This window comes from Ambystoma mexicanum, chromosome 3q (genome assembly GCF_040938575.1).
Source record: "Ambystoma mexicanum isolate Mex_15411 chromosome 3q, UKY_AmexF1_1, whole genome shotgun sequence".
NCBI lineage: Eukaryota > Metazoa > Chordata > Amphibia > Caudata > Ambystomatidae > Ambystoma > Ambystoma mexicanum.
Genome location: NC_090926.1, coordinates 936,735,194 through 936,758,372, shown reverse-complemented (window position 1 = coordinate 936,758,372; position 23,179 = coordinate 936,735,194). Strand labels below are relative to the sequence as shown.

Genomic DNA, 23,179 nt, shown 5'->3' with positions numbered 1-23,179 from the left:
CTTCGTGAAGACATTGTACAGTGCAGGCAAGACACAGGACCCTTGCGGGACCCCACACAGGACTGGTAAAGGTTTGGCAGATGCAGATGGCGAAAAGACCCACATAGTTCTGTTTGCCAAAAATGATCTGATCCATGAAGTGGCTTCATTAGAAAAGTGGGCAGTAGTTTTAAGGTGGTGGCAGAGAATTTAGTAGTTGACCAAATCAAATGCTGTCGATAAGTCTAGCAAACATAGAAGGGCCATCTTCCCATTGTCATTAAGGTCTTCGATTTGTGATTTTAAATCAATGAGGGCGGTTTCTGTTCCGTGCCTGGGACGGAATCCAGATTGTCGGAGGCTGAAATCTAAATATTCTTGAATTTGTAAATATGCAGCGCAGTCCAGGATTTTCAGTAAGAAGGTTACCATGGTAATAGGTCTGTAGTTGGATGGGTTGCTTGGATCGAAGGTAGGGTTTTTATTAATGGGATGACCCACGCGTCCTTGAGGTTATCAGGGAGTGTGCCAGATTTGAAAGAGGCATTTATAAAGGTAGTGATGAAGGGGGCAAGGTCATGGACAGCTTCCTTGATGATGGGGGCAGGGCAGGAGTCCCCTTGACAATTCAACGGTTCAAGTTTTTTAATAATGTTTTCCACCTCGCCAATAGAATGAGGTGAGAAGCAGAAGGGTTTGAAAGAGTGTGTAGTAAGTGGAATTATGTTAAGGGAGGAGTTAGCTAGCGAATCTGAGAGAAGGCTGCATTTTTTGCCATTGATTTTACTTTGGAGTGTGGAAACTTTATCAAGGAGCACTTTTTGGATATTAGTACACCAAGCGGTGTGTGGGATGTATTGACCCACTCCGCTGTGCTATGCGGATCACCCTGCTAGTTATGGTGCAAGAAACTGCAACAATGGTGGCAAAACTCTTCTGTGTGCCAGAAACCTACAAAAACTGTGTTCTCAAACACACCAAAAAGATGGATGCACAACCTGCCACCCATGGTGCATGTGTGGTTGGGATAGAGCACACACTACAGAAAATGTGCCAGTGGGCTCCATGACCAGCAAGCAGAGTGCAGAGAGAGAAGCAGAGCTTTGCAAATGAAACTCCAAAATGTACCTATAAATGACATTTGCTTTGTTGCTAAAAACTTCAAAATGCCTATAGCACAACACTTCTCAACATTCAAAATCTTGCTTGTCACTCAACTTCATGTAATCTAATGAAGCATTGCGAACATATAAAGTCCTAAATGTGAAGAGCAAATCATTTCTTCAGAGAAACTGATTGTCTGTAAACTGACAGCCCTCTCAAAATCTGTGTGCAGTACCCTGACTACCTGTGAATGACAGCTGTCAGATGATCTCCTGATGAAACTTCAAAGTATTTAAACTAAAAGTCTGCCGGATTAGCGAACATAAAAGGATTGTTGCTAAAGGGAATATAGGTCTTAGTTGTGTTTTTGATCCCACAGATTTAAAGCTAAGAAAGTAATGTATTTATGTGAGTTGATGCAACAAGTTTGGTTTTTGCTGGATTTTTAAATAAGAATAAAGTAGCCTGGCCGAGCTGCAACCCTTTGGAAGTGGAAAAACAAGTTTCTTCCAAGGGGAGGGGAAATCCTCTCAACAGAAACTCACTGGTAGATCATAATTGTGGGTTAGACCAGACTCTTGTCTACAGAAAGAAAATGAACAATAGAAGACCCTTCAGCCCAGGAAATGGAGGGGTGAAAGAGGTTATAAACTGCTCCTGCAAGGAACTCCCAAGGGAGGGGGCTGCTCCTGGACTGCAAGGAGAGACAAAGGGGCAGGAGCATTTGCTGTTAAGCATGAACAATGACATTTTTTTTAAAGACTTATAACTTGTGATTCAAGGTGGTGAAAAATACAGATTTGTAAATCTAATTTTTGGCTGCACGTTTTAAGAGGCGGTGGAACTGTGTAACATATTCTAGACAGGAATGGCAATATATGTGGTTTTATGTGAACTGTGTTAATGCTAAAATTATGAAACTTTACACACACATCCCTATGGTAAACACACACAACTGGGGAAAGTTGCAGAAAGATTGGACATTGTGTTCATGGCGAAAAAAGGACAACATTCTGTAGAAAGATGAAACAAGATGCCACAGCTGTGGGATTTTGAGGAACAACTACTACATACAATATGGAATCTTTGTGTGTGATTTGTGTAGAGGTGACCAATATGGAAATGTGTATTTAGGATGAAATCCTATTTTGAGACCAGTGGCTAAAGGGAGGTTTCTAAGGACTGTAAAGCAAATCATAAAATGTGACATCATCCGGCCTTGATCCAATCACTCAGATGCAATGCGGAGATGAGGTCTTGATCCAATCCTAGCTCATAGGGGCAAGCTTAGTTAAGCCGGCCCATACACCCCTTTTGTGATGTCATTTGAAATGATGAATAGAGACAGCTGACAATACAAAGGGACTCACTGATTCACTCACTTTCCTGATTCCGGCAAAGCACTCTGATCCAGCATTCTACATCCAGTTTTAACATCCTTCCAGATCCAGGTACCAAGACTCTTGCCAGCAGTAGAGAACTATTGACTTTCAGCAAGGCCTAAAATCTTCAAACTTATTCTCGTAACCCAGTGAAGCGCTGAGGTGTGAGAAGGCCTTTTGAACCAGTATCCTGAAACTCTATGACTTGCTACCACAAGACTTGCCTGAGGAACTTGCTATCCAGCTGAATGAAATACCCACAAACAAGAAAGACAGATCCTGTGCAAATCCGGTGACCGGCATAGCTGATCCAGTCCCACGCCTGATGTGCTGTCCCTCCTTGACAGATCCAATCCATGACCAGATCTGACGGTCCCGTTTAATAACTTATTCTGTGAGTATTAATAGGAAGAACAGTGACCCTTAATATATCTGCATTGTATGATCCCAATCTCAAACTCATCCCTTCTTTAATTCAACACCAAATTATTGCTAGAACTATCTTTGCGCTGACTATTTTCCCATCAGTGTTATCAAACCCTAACTTCTTATTGATTTAATTAAGAAATGTAAATTCCAGGAAGAAGTAGAGTATCCACAACAGGCGGGTTACGCTGATCATGTGACTGTAAGATCCATGCCACTGTAAGTGGCATTCGCTTTTTCATAGTCATAATCTAGTGTAATCAAACCCATCTGTCTATTTCAAAAGTGCATTTCTGTTTTCCATTCTCGCGCCTATTTTGCAAAAACAACTCTTACTAAAACCTCTATAACTCCCTCAGTTTTTATGATAGACACGCAATTTCAGAATTGGGTGTGTAGGGGTGCACAGCAATTTCTAACTAGGGTAGCATGTATATTTCTGGAGTCATCAGACTTCAAGGTATCTGGCTTTACCGAGAATGTAATTACTATTTCAGGTGCAGGGGGGCTGACGTCACACGGCCACTTGGGACACAAAATCAAACAAAACCAGAACTGTGTATTACTACCCAGTAAGCCCAAATGCACTCCTAGTGGAACATAAGTTCCAATGTTGTTTCGTTAACATTCAAGTAAACTTTGGCCCATGGGGCTCGGATTTGTGTAGGTGGGTTCATACATTTTCTTTCAAAATTAAAGTGGTTGTTTCATACAGTTTTCAACAAATCTTTTAATGAACAATGTACATTTCAATAGAACCAGCATACAAATCAATATTTAGAGAATCGTTTCAATTTAATTCTCCAACTTTAAGCAATATCATTTCTAAAATGATTGTCTATTTATACAACACATCTAACATCAAGTGAGCATAACAGTAAAAACACCATCATGTTGGTGTTTACAAAGATCATTAGAGACATCTGTCTCATGGAGTGATCAGCTCCCTCTGGGGAAGCCCTTTACCAATTGAACAAATAACCAACGCGTTTCAGATCAAAGATCCATCTTCAGGGTAGGGGCTTCACTGTTCCTATACAAGCTAATATAGCAGATAGTTTCCTTAATTCTGTTCCTGTGGGGAATTCAAATGGACATTTATTTTAGTGATAGCTTCTAGTATGGTGAAGCTGAAGGAAAGGTAAAGGGAGGCAAATTTCACTAACCTCTCCCAGGGGGCTTGGTCCAGATTTTGACCTATCAAAAGTAAATAAGAAAGTAAACAAGGTAAGTACCTTCTAATCTATGTAGGAGCAGCTCAGAAAAGAATAGCATGAGGCAAAATTTCAACCAACTCCTACTTGTACCTAACATCCTTAGCTATCCATAGAACCCAAAAGCGCGGCGCAAAACAGTGACATTCACCTGTTATAGCGAAAATCGCGCAAAGAAATGTTTGCCGTGATTTGACATTCTGAAAAAGTTTACATGTGTGAAATCGCTGTAAACTGCTTCCCACTTGGACTTTAAGATTTCAAATGTTTTCTTTTGACTAAATCACTGTTTGTGATTGTTTGCAACTGTTCAAAGTGGCTCCCATAGGAATTTATAATAATTTAAGTATTTGTGACCACATTTGCAGCCTGATTCATGGATTATTTGTGCCAAAAAAAACGGGATTTGTGTGCCATTCTGCCCGCAAATCCCCATTTGTTAAACAAGGATTTGTGGGCAGAATAGCGCACAAATCCCATTTTTTTGGACACAAATAATCCATGAATCAGGGTCTTGGTGTTTTTGCTCAGTCGATTCCAAAGACAATTTCAAAGCCATACTGACAGCCGAAAAGTCAATTCCGTTTTTCTCTTGTGCTTGAAGGGGAAAGGTGGGAGTAATATTCTGTTTGCTTTGTGCTATTCCTGAATACCTGCTATCTCCTCACATTGATTTAATTGCCTTTTGGGGGGTTGAGGGGTGTTGCAGGGAGAACCCCTAACCATAGTGCCATCTGTTTCAAACTAAACCAAAAGTATTCTTTTCTGTACTGCATTTGCTTTTGTGCTCTTTATTTGATTCCTAGTGTATTAAAGATATTATTCAGTGTTCTGTCACCCCATTGGTGATTGTTGCTTAACTATTAAAATATATTGTGATTAAATTCTAAATACATAAATAAATATTTACCTTTGCGTACTAGCCTGATTCCTGGTTCAGTGTGACTGGGGGTGGGGAGTCTCAGGAGAAGGGTGTGATATGAGTGGTGTATCGTTCAGAATATTGAATTTATAGATACAAATAAATAAGTGTTTCATTTGTACAATACATGCTGGGCGTGACTTGGGTGTGTGCCAGATTGAAATTACTTACAGGTGTCAGAGTTGCAATTGTCGAGAGTGGCTATGGGAGATTCAAGTTCTTTTAAAATCTTGAAAAGCTCTTTAATGTTAGTTCAGCCTGAAGGATGCACTTATTGTAAATATCTTTTTTTGCAAGGAATATCGCTTCTTTGTAATTAGAGGAGGCTAAGATCAGGGAACTTTTGTTGGTGTCTGTAGGTAGACTTTTCCAAATTGCCTCAGCGTTTCTTTTTACTTCGTGTAGATCTCTCAAGTGTGGTGTGAACCACGAATTAAGATGAGCACAGAGTTTAGGTTGCTACAATTTCAATGGGGCTATGATGTTTAGCGCTTTTTGGATAGTTTGGTTATAGAAATCTACTAATGCTGTGGGGTCTGAGCAGGTTAATGATGCTTTATTGAGGAGGGGAAGGATAAGAGGGAGCAGTTTCTCTTTTGTAAAGTCCTTCTTATTTCTGGCACTGATGGATGGGGCGATATTTTGTTTGGGGCTATGGCGGCTGGATTTAACGGAAATCCACACATACAACATACACAACCTGACAACATACACAATGTGATGGACACCATATTGATGCTACAGTTCTGATCAGAAAGCCAATCAAGAGTTCTACATTTGTTATGCATGGGTACGTGGATATGATGGGTAAATTCTAAGTCTGTTAATGTACTGGCAAGATCAAGGGCTTTAGAGTTGATCGGATCTTGGAATTCCCAGATTAAGCTCCCCAGTAGTATAATTTGGGACTTGGGTTTGGTGTTAGCTGTGAAGAGAGATGTAATGTCATCCGTAAAGGTAGTAATAGGTCCTGGTGGCTGGTAAATAATATGCATTGTGGCAGTTTAATTGGGTGATATCAGCAATTTAACTGATAATAGTTCAGCCGAGGGGATCTGCTGGTTAGCGATGGGGCTAAGTTAGAGAGGTATTTTGAAGATCAAGGAAACACTGCCACCTTTAAAATGGTGGAGTTCCTGTTGCATCTAATGATGGTGTAGTTGTCAGGGATGGCTAAGGACAAAGAGGGTCCAGCAGCAGCGTGCAGCCATGTTTCAGTAATAGCTAGGAAGTCAAGGTCTTGGGTGACAAAAAAGTCGGCAATGCCAAGTGCATGAGCCAGGAGGGATCTAGCATTGACGATGGCCCCTTTGATCATAATGTCTTTTGCAGTGTTAGGACTATCATAGAGGAGAATTGGGGCATCTTTAGGGTTTGGCATTGTGATATCAATAGGATCAGATATTGATATGGGGTTGCCCTGGACCATGTGGAGTTTAGTATTGATACGGTGTTGTGGATGTTGAATTTTATGGAATAATCTTGAAACTACTCTAGGGTTCCTGAGGTGGAGAGTGCATTGTTGATTGGGCGTGGGCTTGGTAGCAAAGTGTTCCAACCAGAAGGCTGGTGAGTTCAGATATGGGTTGGAGCAGGGCATGGTGTACAAAGGGTCAGTGATGTGTGAGTACAAAGTAGTGGTGGAAAAGGTTAAGAAATAGTGGCTTGTGTGGGGAGTGGGGTGTTATGTGTGTATGAGGGGCATGCAGCAAAATGCTGTATTTTAGGTCTAACTGACGTGTAGAGGTTGATGGCAGAAGGCTTAATGCTCGAGGTTGTAGTGAATGTAGGAACGGAATACAGTGTCAGAAGGAATCAATGCATCGTGAGCAATAGTCTAGAAGCGATGAGCTGTGTAGACGTACAGTGTTTCCATGGTGATTGGATTGGTGGTGAAAAGCAAGGAGGTAGCATATAATAAACTAAGGCTAGCGGCAACAGTTAGCAAATAATACACAGTGGCTAGTAGCAACAGGTAGCATAGAATACACTAAGGCTAGTGGCAACAGGTAGCAAAAAATACACAGTAGCTAGTTGCAACAGGTAGCATAGAATACATTGAGGCTGGTGACAATGGATAGCATATAATACACTAAGGCTAGTGGCAAAAGGTGGCATGTAATACACTGAAGCTAGCGGCAACAGGTAGCAAATAATACACGATAACTAGTGGTCACAAGTTCAGGCACAAGAGTACAGCCATCAGTTGATCGCAAGAGTGTTGGACACTTTCTTAGGTGGAGTGGGCTGTAGCAGATATCTAGTGCAAATTACAAGCCGTGTTTAGGTGAATGTACAGTACTTATGAATAAGCGGCAAGGAGTATGACGGCTGCAGAATGGTAGTCAAGACTATTGAGCAAGCGCAGAATGCATCCATCAGACAGGCAAACAACGGCTGCTGTAGGTTGCTCTGCTAACGGTGGGCATGATAGTGGCGTACCTGACAAATCGTTAGTAGTGACGTAGCTAGTGCCCATGCACATAGATCATGGTATTATTGAGTGAGCATGAGCCAGGTAGATGCAGATGCACGGATTGATATACACAGATGTATAAATATTCAGCGTGTTTCATTATGTATCTCGCTGCGCTATCAGAGTAGGCAGTATCGTTAATGATGAGATGGCAAAACGTGAACAATCATGCTAGGCCATGTTTTCAATGGGTTCACAGACAAACTGTTAGTTCAAATCGGGATTATGTGTTCGCTCACATGGAGCGCGTTGTCACAAGAAGGCAGGAATTTACAGAGTGTACCGGTGCAGTGACAGTTGTACCTACGTGCCCTTAGATGATGCTGGTGGAGGGCAGTATAAAGGGATAACAATGGGTTTGCTGCAAAACTTGCCTGCGATGCCCTGTTGCGAACAGAGGCAAACAGGGCCTTATTCAGGCCTTCATCAGGCCGCCGGCTCCTTCCGCCTGCCGGTGGATACTGTGCACTTAAATTTAAAAGCACATTGCCTAGCACGTTGACAATGCAGAGCCTCGATCTGGCGGCGCGTCGCACTCCACATTTTGGATTTGGGTTGCAAAATGGATAATGCGGCTTGAGATGCGGAATCTGCTTAGTGCAGATGCAGGAGTAGAGGCACAGTTCAGAGTGTTGTGGTGTGTGGACAGGACTCCAAACAGGCCACACATGCCTTACCAGGTGGGGTTGATGTTGCAACAATCCTCGTGCAGATCGTAGTCGTCGATTGGGCACTGATGACTCTGGGGGTTTTGGAGGGGGCTCCTGCCCTCTCCACCTCACTTGGGCGACTGAGCGTTTCCAGAATTATGGGATCAAATGGTTATCACTGGGGCATTTCAAATGTGTAATAAGATGGTGCTCCAGAAACAAGGATGATTTTAAAGAGATCCGTACAGCATGCATCTATGCCCAAATTTTCCCAGACAGAGGCTAACAAGGCATTGTCAATTTCTTTAAGGAAGAAAGATGCCGTTGGATTATCTTCCCTCAAAATATCAATAATGACATCCATGCTTTGTGGGAACCAACCAGTAGCATTTGGTGCTCCATATAGCATTGAGAAATGTACTAACCTTGGTTACTGCAAAATATTAGCACACCATTACTAGCTAAGATTTTTGAATCAACCTGACAACCAGCATCCCCAATAGACCAAACATCTTGAATACTTCAAATCTAACGCAGATATACATTCTTCCAGAGCCTCCATCTTAACCCTTGTTTACCCACTCGTATCACTTACTTATACAACATTAATATTATTATATTAGCATATCAATTGGCCACAGGTTGACAAGATCCATTGTGGCCAATTTTAGACCCTTCATATTAGTATTTATGGTGCCCAAGTTTCTACAGGTCTTTGCCTTATTCAAAGTAATATCACCCTCTAAAATAGAACATGGGATTATGATCACGTTCATGTTTTGTTTCTACACACATTTCCTTTAAACAATTACAACCATCTACCACAATGATGAAATAATCAAAAATACTGTTTTTCTTTACACTGCCAATAAACACTAATACATGCAAAAAAAGGGAGGGTCTGGGAATCTCTCTACCAGCACGGACACAGCCCAATGACCTGTTCTTGGGTGAATAACCCCTGGGAAAGACTCTACCAAGTCTTTAGCTCACTGTCCCTTTCACATAGAAGAAATGTTCAGAGTAGAATTGCCTAGTATTTCGGTGCTGGACTGCCCCGGGGCAGGACAAAGACTGATATGCAGGGACATTTCTTCTCTGTGAAAGGGACAGTGAGCTAAAGACTTGGCAGAGTCTCTCGCAGGGGTTACTCACCCAAGATCAGGTCATTGGGCTGTGTTTGTGCTGGTAGAGAGATTCCCAGACCTTCCTTGTTTTAAACAATACTACATCACACTCTTTACATGTGAACTGATATATTTTTTTAAATCACTGTTAAGTGTGGTAAGCTTTTATTACTGCTCTGGTTTCCTGTGGCTTTACCAGGTTAAGAACATTTTATGGGAAATTACTCACCACATAGTCAATAGGCGGGCACAGGCCCTTAAGGTACTTTTGGCAAAAATGACACACACGTAATACATGCTTGACCATAAGACACTCACCAGGCTCTTTGGTAAACATGCAAAAAGACATCACAGCTGTCATATTAAAAGGTACATTTTTGGTATGTTGATACAATATGGGGTCATATCCAAGAGAGATGTGTTACAAGGATGAAAACACTAGGAGAACATACGCGGGGTTGGCCAAATCACCTAGTTTTGCTTTGAGGAAGGGCTCTTTTTTACCAGTGTCTAGTGAATGAATGCTAAGATCATGACTGCTGAACCCACCCCTTCCCACAGTGACATTCCCAGACTGCGGCAAGAGGATTTATTTATTTATTGATTTAGGATTCTTCCATATCCAACATATTGCACCTACGTCTGAGCCTCAACAACCGACCTACACAATGATCAACATGTCTTTCCCTCCCCCATTCTAAAATCCTGGAATATGCAGCCTGGAAACATGTGACCTTCAAACATATCCGTGTTTACCTCGGTCCTAATGGACCTGCTTCATGCTGTGTTCATAGCTGAGTTGCCTCGGAAACAGCATTCACCTATATCTTCAACTTTCTCATTGATGCCCGACAGTCCTCAACCTGCTCAATCTCCCTGCTGCCTCTTACAGTGTCCATCATCCCTCTATGCTCCAGATACCCCCCCAGCCCCCAGCCCTCTCCCCCACTGTAGCTTCCAGAACCCCTCACCTGCTCGGGTCACGTCCGATCTGAAACTCGAATGGTTTTAGAGTCACCTCAGATCTAGGATAATTGGACATGAAATAAAAGCCACTGGTAAATGGCGAATGTGTTTTTATTTTTTTTACAGCATTGTATTAATTCATGAATCAGATGGAAAGGAATACAGGGAAAACATGTCTGCAAATGATGGGATGCGCTCCCACATTCATGTGCTCACTTAGTCACACAGCTGATTCTCAAAAGAGACACACTTAAGGGGAAACATATTGGAAACAGCTTCCAGAGATTCCGTTTCCCATCCGATCCCACCCACCCCTATAGACAGGGAACCCTTCAAACACGCCATCTCTCATTCCTGACCAAATTGAGCTGGCTCGCGCTCTCTCGCCTTCTCTGTTGTGGCTTGCTGCATCGAGCACGCTACACGCATACTTTCCAGACGCAAAACAAGTTGTTTTGTTTTCACTAGCGGAAGCAAGCGTCGCACATACTCATTGGAAAATGTCCATGGAAAACAGAGTGCCGCCTTTTATCAGGGTTTGGTGGTGGTCGTGTTGGCCTGAAACACTGCGCACTGTGTCCGGATCTGGAGTATGCGCTGAGACTGACTGTGGTTTCGTCCTGCTTTGCAAAAGGGTGGGGCTTTGCCTGGAAATATCCCACAAAAGTAGTTACATATGGAGGCATAAGTCAGACATGTAATGTTCGCGAGTACTTGGAACTGTCAGAGAAGAGTAGGTTTTCATTCACACAAACGGAAAGCCTTTGTGCCCAGTGCATGGGATCTATTTCAATGATAATAACTATAATTCGTTGCCTCAATTAAACGTGCAAACACCGGTCTTTATGTACAATGTAAGCACTGCTGTAAGACTACAAGGGTGAGGACTCTCAACGTTTGAAAACAAAGGGTGATGAGATATGTCGGAAAGGGAACTAACTAGTCCACTGCATGGACCCAATGAGACTGCAGACACATCGATAAATAGGAACCTTTATCGTTAGCATTTTTATTTCTGTGTTTGTTACTTCTTTCTTACCGGCAGAGGCACATACTAATAATACACAGTATGCGTTTCTTTATACAGCGCTTTCATCTTAAGCGCTTTACGTAGGACATATTTACATACATTACGATTAGGTTGTGCATTGATGATAATGAGGTTCAGGGGTGTAAGCGAATCAATATATCGTTTAAACTTTTGCTTTGCAATAGAACCTTAACAACCAATTAGTTGGGTACGATTTAAATTCAGTGAGGGAAAAATACATCTGTTTAAATGTTCAAAATGAATGTGTTAGACCATAATAGCAAAGCCATTGCCACCTGATGGGATCCTAGCTACTCATGTGGAAAGGCTGGTCTCTAGCTTCATCATACTGGATGCCATTACACTCTGGGGATAGAGGTATACGTGCCGTGTCTTTCCACTTTAAGCCGCACACGCATGGATTCTGCAAAGGCTGCTTCTTCTTTGCGATACCTGTTGCTGATTTGAGACACTTCAGTGTGGTGTACTCGAGTAGTGCATACTGGGAGCTGACTGGGAAAGTCACACTGGGAGCTGACTGGGAAAGTCACACTGGGAGCTTACTGGGAATGTCAAACTGTCTAAACGGGGGCTTACTGGGTATGACAACGTTCCTGGAAATGTCTTGTCAGGAATTTGCTGGAAACAGGGTTGGATTGGCCCCTCGTCCTTTCAGCCCGTGGCCGGGCCAAAATCGTCCTTCGGGTGTGCGGGCCGGTTTCTGGCCATGCCTGGGCCGGATTGGAAGAAAAAAAAATGAAAAAAAAATATATTTTTTTCCAAATACATATTTATTTTCAAAAAGCTGTTCATCCTTCTTAGGTCGATAAATGAGTACCAACACAGGTTGGGTGATATTATATGCATATCTGTTCTATAAAAAAGCGCTTAAGCATAAGTGTCATACAATAACATTATCGTTTGGCCTTGGACGTCAGTTTGGACTCCCAGTAATTTAGTGTACTTACGAACAACGCTATTCGATGCCACTTCCTGTTTTGTCAAGGGGTGAAGGTTGTGTTTCATCACTTCCTGAGATGTCACTTTGGGGTGGGGTCAAATGAGATCACTTTCGGTGATGTCATCAGAGGTCAAGGGTCGTGAGGCGAGGGGTGGGCCACTTTTTTGGGGGTGGCTGGGCCTATTTCTTGTCCCAGTCCGACCCTGACTGGAAACACCGAACTGGGCTCTTTCTGGGAATGCCAAGCATACTGCCACAGAAACCCTGGGTGTCGCCGTCACAAAACTGCATCGACATTTGGAGCAACATGTAACTTCATTAGAGCCTCACAACCAGACGTCCATATATATGGCCTCAGAAAAACCGATATAGACAGTTATAGATTCTCGAAGATACCCTGTGATCATACTTAAGGGAAGGAGTTCTGGTCCCACGCACTGGTCGAAGAGTACGAAAAGAAGTAGTGAAACTATGTTCCCTGCTGGTCTGCCCTGCTCCCCACAAACCCCATCGCCATGCCCAATCCAAACACCCAAACCAATGCGGCTGCTGCTTAAGGGAATGTTCAGTGCAATGCACCAAAGTGCACATTTCAACTTCTTCCTGCACTTTCACGGAACCATTTATTTTTAAAATAAAAGTATAGAAATTATAAAATGTCATTAAAAAAAGTAGAGGAGCACTGCTCCCGCCCACTTCGACTACTGGTCCCATGTTCTCCAGCACCAAATATTAAACTAATACCGTTCATGCAAAACAGTTCATAGTACACGGGAATTGCAGGCCGCCAGGAAACAAGCCTGGCCTCAACTTGACAAGAGAGGTTTTTATTGTGGTTGCAGGGGACCGACTGTAGTCAATAAAGTCTCCCCTCTTTAATAAGTGTAAAGTTAGCACGGTCCACATATATTTTGAAACCATACAAGAGTCTGGCTAGTATGTTCAGTGTTCACTATTGATCGACTTCCCATCGCCCGTCTTGAGATAGCGAGCTGTATCGCTCCAACTGCCTCGCTGATGGTCACTTCCAAGGCATGATTTTGATTCTTTGTGATGAATATCCCCAAGTATTGGAGTTCTCTGATTTCCCATTTATAAGGCTAAACATTACATGATGCCGAACCGTTTTGGACGATGCAAAAAAAAGAAATCTGAAATTATTATTTATTTATAGTATCATGCAGTGACAAAAAACAACTTTTAATAATAAGAGATCAAAATTCCTACAAAAATGCAATAAAAACAAAACACAGATACATTACAGGATAAAATATAGCAGCAAAATCATCCAACATTAAAATCACCACACCCTATAGCCAAGAATAAAAAAAACATCAAAACATCAATGTCTCATGAGAGTAATTAAAGTATTATCGCAATTTTCCTCAGCCTCATGATTTCCACTCATGAACAGGGACCACACTTTATCATCAGAGTGATAAACAGTGAGCCCAGCGGCTAACATTACCTGCCCTCGTGACTGTGATATACAGGCTCAGGGGCAACGCGCTCGTCTTGGAAGCACGATTACGCAAAGCAATACAGGTTCGATTCCCGGGTTTGCGCTTAGAAACCTCTGGGTATTAAACGCGTTACAAAAATCCCATTACAATAACCCGTTCCTGTGCATTTTCTAGAAATACAATAGCATTATTTTTTGTTGTTAAGTTTACAATTAACTGCTCTTTACCAGTATTGTGCAGGACAGATTTCATGTTTTTTTTTTAAAGACATTATGGGACGCTTCAATGACAGATTTAGGCTCCAATGCCAGCCATTTTTCTGCTATAGTACAAAGTCTAACCAGGTAACTGGAAGGCATCAGACGTGCTCGTGTTGTGAGCACTTCCCGGATTATCCCTTTTAATGTGTTTGCTGGAGCATTAGTTATCTTCTTATAAGTGCAGTACACACATTTCTAAGGATTTAGACAAAGCCCAAATTTCAGACCCAAAGAGAATACATGGTAAGATCTTTAGTTGGTACAGGGCCAACAATGCCTCAATTGAATATCCCCCTCCCGTATTGTCAAAAGACCTAATGCCACCTGCATCCACAGATGTTGTAATCTTGATCTGATCCAGATGCCGTACCCCACTTAGCTTGCAATCCAGATGGATACCCAGATATTTTTTCTCCGGAACAATTTCAACTAAGACCCCCCACATCAACCATCAAATGGTTTAAGCCTTCTTGTGAGCAGGACTAAAGACCATCATTTTGGTTTTAGCAATGTTCACAATGAGAGAATTCACATCAAAGTAGGCTTTAAAAAGAGACAATAATGACTTCAGGCCCCCGCGGGAGGTCCATCAGAACGAGATCATCTGCATACCCCACCCCATGCAAGGGAGTGGGACCCAGCGTTGGGGTAGAGATCTCCTACCAAATCAGATACATACAAATTAAACAATATTGGGGCTAAAATACAGCCTTATTTAAGGCCGTTCTGAGTGGGGATCCATCTGGAGGTTCCTCCAACCTGATCTAACCCGATCTTGACCCTGGTACCCTCATCTAAAGGAAGGATCATTTTCAATAGACCAGAGGGGATGTTACAGCTATGGAGCTTACCTCAGAGCCTGCTCCAGTCAATGGTTTCGAACGCATAGCTAAAATCAATAAAGGCGATGTATACTGGGAGTTTCTGTATCATCGAGGCTTGTTGAATGGTAGTTAAAAGAGCTAAACTTTTGTCAGTAGTGCTAGCGCCTCGTCAAAACATGTTTGATTTAAGGGAATTATGTTATTAGACTCAGACCATTCCTCTAACTCACTTAGTAAAACTCTGGCAAAGATCTTTGCGTAAGCATCCAACATAGCCAGTAGGTGATAATTACAGGGTTCATCATGCCTACCTCTCTTGTGTACCGGGACAATTATACTGTAGATATTATTTGCTTAGTAATAATGCCAAAGTAAGGTATTTGCCCATACTACGGGATCTGTTTTGATGAGTAAATTATAGATCCCATAGAGGCCAGGAACCCTTAAGCCTTTACAGGCAGTAATAATACAATAGATATAATTCCCAAACGATCCCCATTCATGTGTGTTGTGCAGATTGTGACTCCCAAAAGAACAAAAAGAAAAAATGAAAAAGAGAAATGCAACATTTTTTAAATTTCATTGGAGGCGCTTTTACCGTGCACCTTCTACTTCTTCCAATGTTCACCATGTGCAGTGTGCACTGTGGCTGTAAGGGCTTCCCTATTTGTTTCTGAACCCACTCTGAATTCTAAAGATGGATTCTGCATTTCGGATGCAGAAGAAGGCCCTCTCTGAGGCCCTCCTCACTTTCATTCCATCACCCTGATTGGGTGCATCCCAGCACTTGTGGACAATCAGGGTACCAGCAGGCTTTAGCCGGCCCTCTCGCAAAGGCCCACATCGAGGCCCTTACAATCTACTGCTGCTCCGTGCTTACTCTAAACTACGAAGGGATGAGTAGAGAGCCTGTTGACCTGGGAGCTGCACAGAGCAGCTGAGATCTTGCTGCCTTCCTGCCGCTAACCACCTCGCATGTGCACTGCCAAACGATCCCCATGTGTGTGTTGTGCAAATTGTGACTCCCAAAAGAAAACAATTAAAACATGAAAGAGAGAAATGCAACTTTTTTTTAAATTTAATTGGAGGCGCTTCTGCCGTGCACTTTCCACTTCTTCAAACGTTCCCCATATGCAGTGTGCACATGGGGAATGTTGGAAGTAAGCTGTAAGGGTCTCCCTGTGGCTGTAAGTGTCTCCCTATCTGTTTTTGAGCCCACACAGCATTCTGAAGATGGTCACCGCCTTTCGGATGCAGAAGAAGGCTCTCTCTGTGGCCCTCCTCACTTTCCTTCCATCACCATGATTGGGTGCATCCCAGCACTTGTGGCCAATCAGATGCTGCCCAGTTGAATGCATCTGCATTAATGTTCCCACCGAATTTGACTTTCTGCATCTTTGTGTTCTAGCCGCCCTGCAACTTGGGGTTAGGCTCCATGAATGTGCCCAACAAATTTGACTTTCTTCACTTTTTGCCTGTGATGTAACTACCTCTGTACTGCTATCTATGATGTATTTACCTCTGCGCTTCCTGACCTGTAACCTTAAGCACTGTAAACAATCTCTTAAGCATAAGCGCCTGTATGCCTCCGGGTTTGCAGAGCTATATGAATAAATAAATAAATTCAGACTTTTCAAGAATGACCAGTCGTCAACGGTCTCCCCCCATTATAAAGCCTGACACTTCTTTTTTTACCAATTTCAACAAAAGCTATCCAAGAGGCTGCGGAAACCCCATTAACAGCTCTTTTAGTGCCATCACTACTGTTAATGATCCTCCAAAACAGACCAACATTATTCGTAAGGGATGAATGGCCAGATGCCACCACAAAGAACACTCCACTAGGAACCTATGTCCTCTTAGCCTTTTGGTACTTGTTTTTAGTCACTTTCACCCACAGTGCATCTTCTAGCGGGTTAAGTTCACATCGCGGTGCTCTCTTTTTATCTCTGACATCTCTGTCAAAAATGTGGTGGTGAGATTTCCTTTAACCAATCCCCAACCATTTACCTGGAGTTGGAACTTCTATACAGCAGGCCTTGATGACCCCCATGCAATCTTCAAAGTAGGTCATAACCTTTTCTGCCTCCCCACTAGAAGGTTCACTTTCAATATCAAAAGCTGCGCCAGGGAAGGCATTTAGTTTACTTAATGCCACCTGTGAAGCCTTGTCAATATTTCCGTCGCTCTATGTCAACCGATTTAATGTGTTATTGACATTCAAGCGACCAGTGGTTGCAGAGTCAGACAAGAACCTCGGTAAATACTGACACACCACAAGAGGATAGGGATCACTCTTGTGGCGCTGACAGATGCATCTTTAAATCAGCAACAAAGATATAATCCAAAATACTACTTCCCCTGGGCCCTACACGGGTAAACTGTGGGGGGGCATCTGAGAGGTCAGCCCCATTAGCCATTTAGAAGCCCGCTGAGTACAGCATAGTGACCCAGCTAATTGCTCATTTGCGCTTTCCCAAAGAACCACCTCCATCCGCAGCAGGAGACAGGTATAACGTATCTTGTTCACATTGCAGCCCAACCTTGGGAATTTTTGCATTGAAGTTGCTGCAATCAACACTCTAATATCCCCCAGGGAATTACTCACAATAGCCTCCACTGCCTTAAGCACAGCTGTATGGCAACTTTTGTTAGGGGATCATAGATGTTAAAAACAAGTATTTCCTCCCCCGCACAAACATGAGCATCCCTAGGAAAAACTACCCTGCTAGCTCGAAATTTTTCACAGGAGGACTATACCTCAGTCAATCCTAGAGGATTTCTCACCCAAAGAACAAGATCTCCCTTCGGGTGACCCCTAGGCCCCTGACTCGCCAAAGAGTTAAATATGGTCCATCCATCAATCACTAGGGGAAGAGTAAGCTAAGTCTCCTGGAGAGCTATGACACTAAACCGATCTACATGTTCCAGCAACCCATCATGTTCAAATAGGTGAGAATGGCCCAGTGTATTCCATCGTAAAAACAGAAAAGGCGACTGATAATTTCTGTTAGGGTCGACAGGGGCCATGTTCCTCCAACATTTTAGCAAGCCATGGCCAATGAAACTCATCTCCAACTAATTTGTTTCTAACGTTGGAGGCCTCAAGATGAACACATTCACTAAGCCGAGGGGGACCCTCCTGATGTGTACTGTTAAAGTTTGAGGGGGCCATATCTCTCCCTCCAACAGCTCCAGCATCACTCGGGCCCTATTATGTATTTTCCCTTTGGACACATCCACCTCAATAACCTCACATTCTTAGCCCAATTTAAGAAGAGATGTACAATGGGCCATGATATAGCATAATGTGTCTATTATAAAGTGAAGTATTGAAGTAGTCTTAGATGCCTTTTCACACATGTCAACAAATCGTCACTTCTGATTAATCGAAGGGGGATAGTAGTGTGTAAGAGATCCAGCAGACAGGAACAATTTAAGAAAGAGTGTGGTTTCCCTCCACAAAAATGCACTCAATGTTCAAGACATTATTAGTAATAGCCTCATCGGTCCAGGATGTCTAATAACAAGATCAGTCTGTATCATAACATTTTTCGCTTTGCAAACATCCCCCTGTAGGGTTAATAGTTTCTCTAGATTATATGTCGAATCTTTAACAAATCAACGTTTTTGCTCTGTTCAGACCCCTTCATGATAGGGGGAAAATGAGCTTTGAGACCTTGGGAAGTACATTTCTGAGCTTTACCCAGTGGCTTAAGATCCACTTGGCAAGATAGTACGAATCCTTTTTTGTTGACAATTGGCACTCCCCAGTTCAGTCTGGCTTATACTTTCAACCTCGAATTCATCAATGATTGCACACTTTGATAAGAGGGGCTCCTTGTTGAGGCCTTTTAACTAAGACCCTCGAGCACATTATGAGAACATTTAGTGACTTTGCCCTGTGGCACAAGCCTCGAGGGGATCTGTCTTCTTTTTTGTTGAGAGTTCTTCATGCATGAGCGCTTGTTTAATGACTCTCTTCTTTTCTCGTATGTACCAAGCAGTGGTGTCAGGTTCAGCCCCCTGGAGCTTGGCACACAAGGAGGATTGTACAAGATTTTGTTGTACATGATTGCGTTGGGAAACAGGCTTATTACTGTGATGATGTTCTCATTGACTTGGTCCAAATAGCCAGCAATATCCCCAAGTATTTGAGTTCTCTAATTTCACATTTCTAAGGCTAAAGATTATATGATGTCTGACCTTTTTGGACGATAAAAAAATAAATGCTGACATTATACAATACATTTGATATCCTGAGAATGTGGCATCAATATTTATGGCTGCCACTAAGCTTTATGGAGCTACTCAGTGGCTCCACCCATCTCCCGTGTTCGCATCTTCCAAGCCTCTGCTTAAGGACTCTAGTCAGGCTCTACACAGCAGACATTGGTCACTTGACCGGGGCCTGCCACTAGTTTCTTCACAACCTACAGTTTTTGCGGTTCCACACCTCTACCTAAGGACTCAAGGCCATCTCCAGGAAGATAGCATTGAGTAGGCTGCTGGTCATGTGTCAAGGCCCTGCCACTAAGATGCTCCACTCACCATCTATTTAATCAGTCCTACTTAGCCATCCTCATCGCCGGCATCCTCAGCAAATGATGGGCATAGACAACAACCTCATCTGTTTGTGCCTCTTCTGGCCTGATGGGGCCAAGGGTCTGGCCCGCTAAACTGCATTTCATATACAAACTAATTGCTACTACTTCTATTCACCAACAGACATCACCATGTGTCTCATCCCTCCACAGCCCTCCCCCACCCTCACTACGGTTTGAATGGCCAAGTCCCCGGGGCAGCACCGGCAAGCTACCCTAGGGAACCTCATCAATATTGCCCTTGCCCGCATCCAACACCCAAGTACCACATGCACACACCCTCTCATGTTGATCAATGCTCGCTCAGCAGTCACTCACGCTGCAGAGATCGCAGACCTCATCTCGTACAACAACCTTGATGCCTTGTTCATTACTTAAATATGGTTTACCCCATCCTCCTCACATGTTTTTGACATCCTCCTACCCCAAGACTACTGCATCCAACATGTCGACCAACCAGGAAGGGCAGGAGTCAGAGTGGCAATGATCCACAGGGGGGAATCGCCGTGCTCCATCATCCCCTCTCCCAGAACAAGGTCATTTGAATCACTTGACTGACGGTTCCCTATATCGCACAAGGAATCCATTACCTTCCACCTCATCTACAGACCACCTCAAATGAGTGACTCTTTCATTGCAGACATCTCAAACTTACTCTCCTCTTCCAAATTAACACTTTCTAATAATGTCTTTCTCTGTGATTTTAACATCCCAGAGTCAAAGACTGGCAACCACACTCGAAGCCCGCTTTTTGGACCGACCGCTTCCACAGACCTTAAGCAAACTGTGCTCTCCTCAACACACAACAAAGGCCACACCCTAGACTTGGGGCCTCATCACGAGTTGGGCTGTAACCCTTAAATGCGGTGTTAACGGTATTGTCGCCGCCTTTAAGGGCTGGCCCTATCATGAGTTGGGCGCTAAATCAGTGGTTTTACTTCCATCTTTTTCTGGAGGTGAAAATCCCTGTTTTCGGCAGCATTACAGCCGGCTGTATTAGGCCGTAGTATAAGCACCGAAAATTCCCCATTGGATCCAATGGACCCAATCTGGAATGGGGATTTACCGTTAATGCCCAACCCGTGATCTGGTGGTAATACCACTGGGCCGGTCGGTGCTAGGGCTATTACAGTTGGCGGTATTACAGCCGGGAATACAGCCCAACTCGTGATGAGGCCCTTAGTCTTAACATCATCCCCCTGCATCACCTGTTCAGACCCCTTTACACTTGACTAATCTGACCATGCCCCCATCCCATTATCAGTCACCCACTACAAGACACGAAGGTCCGCGTAAACGCCCCCTCAGCGAACACTGCTCATTCAAAACCTTCCCGGTCAATGAGATAGAAGCAAACTTTGCAGATTTCCCCACCACAGGGAATACCTTGGGACTCCTGGAATTATTTAGCAACTCTGCTATGAAACTGGTGGACACTCATGCCCCGCTACAATCCAGCAAGGCTAAAACCAAACCATCTGCCACATGGTACATCCTGAAATTGTTTCCAACAAATGCTCAATCAGAGCCCTAGAGAAACGGTGGTGCAAAAACCATGACTTCAGAGACCTCACCAACCTCAAATCTCTCGGCGCAAACCGTAGGATTCTGATTACTAAGGCCAATGCTGCTTACTACTTCACCACCACAGCAGCAGCCTCTAATAGGAGAAAGCCCTCTTTGAAGTAGTAAAGCATTGTAGCAAACCCTCACCCAACCCGGGGGTACCAGCAACTCAGGAAACTGTGATTTGGTGCCGAGCACGCTGCCCTCACCCCTCAGCATGGTTCTCAGAGGGGCCCCGCATTCTGAGCTACGCCACTGATCTACGGTAGTTGCCCAAGCCAGCTTGGTCCCCCGACCTAAATCCTATTCCACCTCCATTTTGCATGCTCGCAAAAAAGTATAATCCAAAGTATCATAATGTCATGTGTCGTCGTGGTACTCTAGGAAATAACTTCTCAAGCAATCCAATTTTATACCATTTGGAGGGAACAGTGTTTTCAGCACTGAACATCTTTACTAAAGATAGATACTGAAAATGTATATAAAACATCATATGGTAATTTCCATTTGTGAAAACCACCAATGGATACATTACAAGCACTTATTCCTTGGAGTAAGGAGCAGAGCAGGTCAGAGAAAACTCACCTCACCTTCTTTTGACCTAAAGAATTCCTGACCATAACAGCACCCTTCTTCCCCCACGATCAGCTAGGTTCCAGCCACGTTTACTCCCAAAATCAGGAAAATAGGTAAAAGCAAAACCAAAACAAAAATAAAATAACACTACCCAAAAAAAGTCAACAGACAACACATAAGAACCTGTCCACCAGCTGTCATCTACTAGAGCACCATTAAAATAGGTTAGTGGGCACTCCACTGTTATTTCTGTCTGATCAGATGGGGAACTTTAAAGTTAAGTACACCTTTTAATTTGTATGAATTACTAGAGTCAATGATGTATGGATTGCAAGAATAATATATGTTTTAGGCTTAAAATAACATTTTACTCACAGTGGGTTTATCAATGCATCTTTCATGGCTCCTATATGTAGTCTCTCTTCAGGACTATGCTGTATAAAAAACGTCAGGCTCTACGAGTGCATGATACATTCCACACCACTTCCCGTCACGTGTGTAGAACTGGCCACACTGGAGCTTTCATTTGCAGATTGTGAACTATAAATCCCACAATGCTTCATCCATAAGTAAGACGTGCTAGGCTAAATAATCTCCAAACAAACATTGCCTATGGGAATTCCTGATACACTACCACATTACCTCAACGTCCACTCATCCTCTTCACAGTACTTACTTCATGAGGCCACTGCGCCTCCGACACAGGACCTTCTTCTATTTCTTGTCTTTTGCATAACTCCTCCCCTTAACCCCCAGCTTCCAGTAAAAAATGGCAGGTGTTCCGGGTGCTGGCTTCCGGGGAGCTCCGTTTGCTGGCCCCCTAAGGGGCTGCAAAGTGGGTCCTCTGTTCCCTGGAGTTTGTGACGTGCTCCTGGTTCACCTGCGGAGCTTGGCTCCAATTGAGCTTGGAGCCTCTCCCGGTCTTGTGCAGGGCATTATCGCTGGTATGTGAGGCGTCGCCGCCTGGGGTCCTACAGGCCCGGGCCAAGGTAAGGGGCTAAAAGGGTGCTCTGCCCTTGCATTGTTTGGGGGTAAGGCCCTGTGAATGCCCTGGTTTCAGGGCTGACCTAGATGAGGCTTCCTGCCTCCTGGTCATGTGCCTGCAGCTAGGAGATGAATGGCTTCTGGGGGTGGGTTGGCACTGCCTCCGTTTTTTTTTAATGATTGGGAGGGGCACTGCAGTAGCCGCCTATTGCCATGAGAAATAATGGATGTTTTTCCCCTATTGGTGGTTTTCTCCCGGGCCTCGTGTTAAAAATCAAGGTCCAACAGATGTTTTCTGGTGTTTTCCTCTTTTGCTGCTGTTGTTCTTCTGACTACACCATGGGAAGCTCACTGAAAAGCTCAGGCATCTTGCTCTTTCCTCTTCCTCGTCTTCCTCTTCCTCTGGGCATCGCAGAAGGAAGGTGAAGAGTCGAGGCTTCTTTCCTTGTCCAGGAAGGACATTACACAAGGGACCTCTCCCTGTTGCTGCTATGTATGCCTCATGAAGTAAGCACTGGGACAAGGAAGAGTGGATGTGGAGGTAATGCTCTGATTACTTACCGGTAATCTTCATTACTACTAGTCCTACTCTTCTTCGTCACAGTACTGACAACCCTCCTATCCCTCCCTACGAGGGGGGGTCAAATGCTCCGGCTTGAATGTTA

At 43.6% G+C, this 23,179-nt stretch overlaps 1 protein-coding gene across 9 annotated transcripts in view; it reads right to left on the bottom strand.

Annotated features, from left to right (window-relative positions):
* KCNJ16 (potassium inwardly rectifying channel subfamily J member 16) overlaps window positions 1–23,179 on the bottom strand; it is an 803,454-nt gene that overhangs the window by 239,183 nt on the left and 541,092 nt on the right. For 2 of the 9 annotated variants that reach the window (XM_069655090.1, XM_069655087.1), the window contains one exon: window positions 4,058–4,088. The exons of 6 other annotated variants lie outside the window; for them this stretch is intronic. The gene's annotated coding sequence lies outside the window, so the exon portion shown is untranslated. Of the gene's footprint in view, window positions 1–3,657; window positions 3,967–4,057; window positions 4,089–23,179 lie in introns of those variants that run through there. One more of the 9 variants, XR_011305160.1, reaches the window with a different exon arrangement.